Source organism: Oncorhynchus mykiss, chromosome 17 (assembly GCF_057628025.1).
Source record: "Oncorhynchus mykiss isolate SJ-2025 chromosome 17, ASM5762802v1, whole genome shotgun sequence".
Classification (NCBI taxonomy): Eukaryota; Metazoa; Chordata; class Actinopteri; order Salmoniformes; family Salmonidae; genus Oncorhynchus; species Oncorhynchus mykiss.
Genome location: NC_143038.1, coordinates 78,157,741 through 78,163,740, shown reverse-complemented (window position 1 = coordinate 78,163,740; position 6,000 = coordinate 78,157,741). Strand labels below are relative to the sequence as shown.

The following is a 6,000-nucleotide window of genomic DNA, read 5'->3' as shown; positions in this document are numbered from 1 at the left end:
AACATTATGTTTTCGAATGACATCCCCAAGAGGTAAAATATATTTTGAAAACAATAGTGGTCCTAAAACGGAACCTTGAGGAACACCGAAATTTACAGTTGATTTGTCAGAGGACAAACCATTCACAGAGACAAACTGATATCTTTCCGACAGATAAGATCTAAACCAGGCCCGAACTTGTCCGTGAAGACCAATTTGTGTTTCCAATCTCTCCAAAAGAATGTGGTGATTGATGGTATCAAAAGCAGCACTAAGGTCTAGGAGCACGAGGACAGATGCAGAGCCTCGGTCTGATGCCATTAAAAGGTAATTTACCACCTTCACAAGTGCCGTCTCAGTGCTATGATGGGGTCTAAAACTAGACTGAAGCATTTTGTATACATTGTTTGTCTTCAGGAAGGCAGTGAGTTGCTGCGCTACAGCCTTTTCTAAACATTTTGAGAGGAATGGAAGATTCGATATAGGCCGATAAATGTGTATATTTTCTGGGTCAAGGTTTGGCTTTTTCAAGAGAGGCTTTATTACTGCCACTTTTAGTGAGTTTGGTACACATCTGGTGGATAGAGAGCCGTTTATTATGTTCAACATAGGAGGGCCAAGCACAGGAAGCAGCTCTTTCAGTAGTTTAGTTGGAATAGGGTCCAGTATGCAGCTTGAAGGTTTAGAGGCCATGATTATTTTCATCATTGTGTCAAGAGATATAGTACCTAAACACTTGAACAGTTAACTGATTTTTGTCCTCTGGCGTCCTTGGGTAGACAGAGGGAATCTGGAAGGACATCAAGGAATCTTTGTGTTGTCTGTGAATTTATAGCACGACTTTTGATGTTCCTTGGTTGGGGTCTGAGCAGATTAGTTGTTGCAATTGCAAACGTAATAAAATCAGTCTGGCCCCGCGGCCTTGTGAATGTTGACCTGTTTAAAGGTCTTACTCACATTGCCTACAGAGAGCGTCTTCACACAGTTGTCCGGAACTTCTAAACAGCATCTACCCCTAAGCCATAAGACTGCTGAACAGTTAATCAAATCGCCACCGGACTATTTACATTGACAACCCTCCCAGATGTTTGTACACTGCTGCTACTCGCTGTTAATTATCTATGCATAGTCACTTCACCCCTACCTATATGTACAAATTACCTTATTAACTAACCTGTATCCTCTCACGTTGACTCGGTACCAGTACGCCCTGTATACAGCCTTGTTATTGTTATTTTATTGTGCTACTTTTTATTTACATTTTTACTTTAGTTTATTTAGTAAATATTTAATATAAAAACTCTATTTCTTGAACTGCATTGTTGGTTGAGGGCTTGTAAGTAAGCATATCACTGTAAGGTCTACTACATCTGTTGTATTCGGCGCATGTGACAAATAAACTTAATTTGATTATGCCTGGCGAAAACCAAACTGCGCAATGTCCACAATGTCATAACGCAGGAGGTGTGTGGTAAAGATTTTGATGTCAATTTTAATATGATAGTTGGGACTTGAATTCACACCCGATTCAAATATTATTTAGAGTTTTTTTTGAAAGAGTTAATTGAAACAGGATTGAAAGACCCTTTTAAGTGTTGTTTTTAAAGTTTGATCTTTCTGATAGCTTGTTGTTGCACCATGTGCAGCTTGCAACACCCACACATCTGAGCTCTCACTTCCTGCATGTGGCTTCCCACATGATTTACAGCAGAATCTCTGCCAACTGCCATTGCATAGAACACAGTCTAATACACAGCACAACTAGGCAGTTTGACGTAATTTACCTATCTATCACTGTAGCCACTGCAAGAAAGCGTTTCCAACTAACGGCTCTGCTTGTAAGAGATACAGGATAATCTTTGGAAAAGTAAGGAAATAAATACTATTTAATATATGAAGTGTGCCAAAATAGGTTGTATATTTGTTCATATAATTTGATGTGCCACTTTACTAGAACGTGTTGTTCCTAACTACAGTACTACATTATAATTGCAGTGGTTGTAAAGAAAATACAGCATAATCTTTGAAAAAATGCAAATAAATGCTGTGTAATATATGAAGTTCGCTTGAAATCCATGTGTTCATGATTCCATCTTCTGCCCAAACTCCAGAGCGGACGGAGATTGTTGGTTACCATGCCAACACTAACCGTGGTTCCTCGGAGCAGCAGGCTGTTGTCGTGGAGACCAGAATCTAACAAGAGGCTTCAACCACCCAGGGAGAATAATATGAAAAGTAACTGTCCTGTATGTCTCTCTCTGTCTCTCTCCATCTCTCTCTGTCTTTCTCCATCTCTCTCTCTCCTCATCTCTCTCTGTCTTTCTCCATCTCTCTGTGTCTCTCTGTGTCTCTCTCTCTCTCCTCATCTCTCTCTGTCTTTTTCCATCTCTCTGTGTCTCTCTGTGTCTCTCTCTCTCTCCATCTCTCTCTGTCTTTCTCCGTCTCTCTGTGTCTCTCTGTGTCTCTCTCTCTCCTCATCTTTCTCTGTCTTTCTCCATCTCTGTGTATCTCTCTCTCTCTCCATCTCTCTCTGTCTTTCTCCATCTCTCTGTGTCTCTCTGTGTCTCTCTCTCTCTCCATCTCTCTGTCTTTCTTCATTTCTCTGTGTCTTTCTCCATCTCTCTGTGTGTCTCTCTGTCTTTCTCCATCTCTCTGTCTCTCTCTGTCCCCCTATGTCTCTCTCTGTCTTTCTCCATCTCTCTGTCTCTCTCTGTCCCCCTATGTCTCTCTCTTTCTCTCCCCACCTCTCTGTCTCTCTCTATCTCTCTGTGTCTCTCTCCATCTCTCTGTCTCTCTCCATCTCTGTGTCTCTCTCCACATCTCTGTCTCTCTCCATCTCTCTGTCTCTCTCTGTCCCCCTATGTCTCTCTCTGTCTTTCTCCATCTCTCTGTCTCTCTCTGTCCCCCTATGTCTCTCTCTTTCTCTCCCCACCTCTCTGTCTCTCTCTATCTCTCTGTGTCTCTCTCCATCTCTCTGTCTCTCTCCATCTCTGTGTCTCTCTCCACCTCTCTGTCTCTCCCCATCTCTCTGTGTCTCTCCCCATCTCTCTGTGTCTCTCAATTCAATTCAAGGGGCTTTATTGGCATGGTAAACATGTGTTAACATTGCCAAAGCAAGTGAGGTAGATAATATACAAAAGTGAAATAAACAATACAAATTAACAGTAAACATTACACATACAGAAGTTTCAAAACAATAAAGACATTACAAATGTCATATTATATATATACAGTGTTTTAACAATGTACACATGGTTAAAGGACACAAGATAAACTAAATAAGCATAAATATGGGTTGTATTTACAATGGTGTTTGTTCTTCACTGGTTGCCCTTTTCTCGTGGCAACAGGTCACAAATCTTGCTGCTGTGATGGCGCACTGTGGAATTTCACCCAGTAGATATGGGAGTTTATCAAAATTGGATTTGTTTTCGAATTCTTTGTGGATCTGTGTAATCAGAGGGAAATATGTCTCTCTAATATGGTCATACATTGGGCAGGAGGTTAGGAAGTGCAGCTCAGTTTCCACCTCATTTTGTGGGCAGTGAGCACATAGCCTGTCTTCTCTTGAGAGTCATGTCTGCCTACGGCAGCCTTTCTCAATAGCAAGGCTATGCTCACTGAGTCTGTACATAGTCAAAGCTTTCCTTAAGTTTGGGTCAGTCATAGTGGTCAGGTATTCTGCCACTGTGTACTCTCTGTTTAGGGCCAAATAGCATTCTATTTTGCTCTGTTTTTTGTTAATTCTTTCCAATGTGTCAAGTAATTATCGTTTTGTTTTCTCATGATTTGGTTGGGTCTAATTGTGCTGCTGTCCTGGGGCTCTGTGGGGTGTGTTTGTGTTTGTGAACAGAGCCCCAGGACCAGCTTGCTTAGGGGACTCTTCTCCAGGTTCATCTCTCTGTAGGTGATGGCTTTGTTATGGAAGGTTTGGGAATCGCTTCCTTTTAGGTGGTTGCAGAATTTAACGTCTCTTTTCTGGATTTTGATAATTAGTGGGTTCGGCCTAATTCTGCTCTGCATGCAATATTTGGTGTTGTATGTTGTACACTGAGGATATTTTTGCAGAATTCTGCATGCAGAGTCTCAATTTGGTGTTCGTCCCATTTTGTGAAGTCTTGGTTGATGAGCGGACCCCAGACCTCACAACCATAATGGGCTCTATGACTGATTCAAGTATTTTTAGCCAAATCCTAATTGGTATGTTGAAATTTATGTTCCTTTTGATGGCATAGAATGCCCTTCTTGCCTTGTCTCTCAGATCGTTCACAGCTTTGTGGAAGTTACCTATGGCGCTGATGTTTAGGCCAAGGTATGTATAGTTTTTTGTGTGCTCTAGGGCAACAGTGTCTAGATGGAATTTGTATTTGTGGTCCTGGTGACTGGACCTTTTTTGGAACACCATTACTGAGATTTACTATCAGAGCCCAGGTCTGACAGAATCTGTGCAGAAGATCTAGGTGCTGCTGTAGGCCCTCCTTGGTTGGTGACAGAAGCACCAGATCATCAGCAAACATTAGACATTTGACTTCGGATTCTAGTAGGGTGAGGTCGAGTGCTGCAGACTTTTCTAGTGCCCGCGCCAATTCGTTGATATATATGTTGAAGAGGGTGGGGCTTAAGCTGCATCCCTGTCTCACCCCATGACCCTGTGTGAAGAAATGTGTGTGTTTTTTGCCAATTTTAACCGCACACTTGTTGTTTGTGTACATGGATTTTATAATGTCGTATGTTTTACCCCCAACACCACTTTCCATCAATTTGTATAGCAGACCCTCATGCCAAATTGAGTTGAAGGCTTTTTTGAAATCAACAAAGCATGAGAAGACTTTGCCTTTGTTTTGGTTTGTTTGGTTGTCAATTAGGGTGTGCAGGGTGAATACATGGTCTGTTGTACGGTAATTTGGTAAAAAGCCAATTTGACATTTGCTCAGTACATTGTTTTTCATTGAGGAAATGTACGAGTCTGCTGTTAATGATAATGCAGAGGATTTTCCCAAGGTTACTGTTGACGCATATTTATTAGTTATTAGTTATTGGGGTCAAATTTGTCTCCACTTTTGTGGATTGTGGTGATCAGTTCTTGGTTACAAATATTGGGGAAGATGCCAGAGCTAAGGATGATGTTAAAGAGTTTTAGTATAGCCAATTGGAATTTGTTGTCTGTATGTTTGATCATTTTATTGAGGATACCATCAACACCACAGGCCTTTTTGGGTTGGATGGTTTTTATTTTGTCCTGTAACTCATTCAAGGTAATTGGAGAATCCAGTGGGTTCTGGTAGTCTTTAATAGTTGATTCTAAGATCTGTATTTGATCATGTATATGTTTTTTCTCTTTATTATTTGTTATAGAGCCAAAAATATTGGAGAAGTGGTTTAACCATACATCTCCATTTTGGATTTCTCTCACCCATTCTGGATGTCTCTCTCCATCTCTCTGTGTCTCTCTCCATCTCTCTGTGTCTCTCCCCATCTCTCTGTGTCTCTCCCCGTCTCTCTGTGTCTCTCTCTATCTCTCTGTGTCTCTCTCTATCTCTCTCTCTTCTAAAAAGATAACAATGAGTCATCCAATGGTCAAATGTAATGTAGTAGTCTAGGATGGGTCATAAAATAACATGGGAATTAAATGGATCATCATTAGACAGTTGGTTCCGGTGGACAGACAAGGACACAGAGAGAGAGAGCGAGTTAACATGTAGGATCATTAGACAGTTGGTTCCTGTGGACAGACAAGGACAGAGAGAGAGAAAGGGAGAGAGAAAAAGTTAGAGACAGTTAACATGTAGGCTCATTCGGGCGGCAGGTAGGCTCATGGTTAGAGCTTTGGGCCAGTAACCGCAAAGTTGCTAGATTGAATCACCAAGCTGACAAGGTACATTTTTTTCGTTCTGCCCCAAACAAGGCAGTTAACCCACTGTTCCTAGGCTGTCATTGAAAATAAGAAATTGTTTTTAACTGACTTGCCTAGTTACATAATGGTTAAATAAAATTATACAGTTGGGGGGGGGGGGGGGTTGA

The 6,000-nt window shown here is 41.3% G+C and overlaps 1 protein-coding gene across 2 annotated transcripts in view; it reads left to right on the top strand.

The window, feature by feature from the left end:
• The first annotated feature begins 1,678 nt into the window (after positions 1-1,678).
• Positions 1,679-6,000, top strand: part of znf831 (zinc finger protein 831) — a 68,082-nt gene continuing 63,760 nt past the window's right edge. For both annotated transcript variants that reach the window (XM_090206523.1, XM_090206521.1), the window contains exons 1-2: positions 1,679-1,846; positions 2,091-2,214. The gene's annotated coding sequence lies outside the window, so the exon portion shown is untranslated. The remainder of the gene's footprint in view (positions 1,847-2,090; positions 2,215-6,000) is intronic.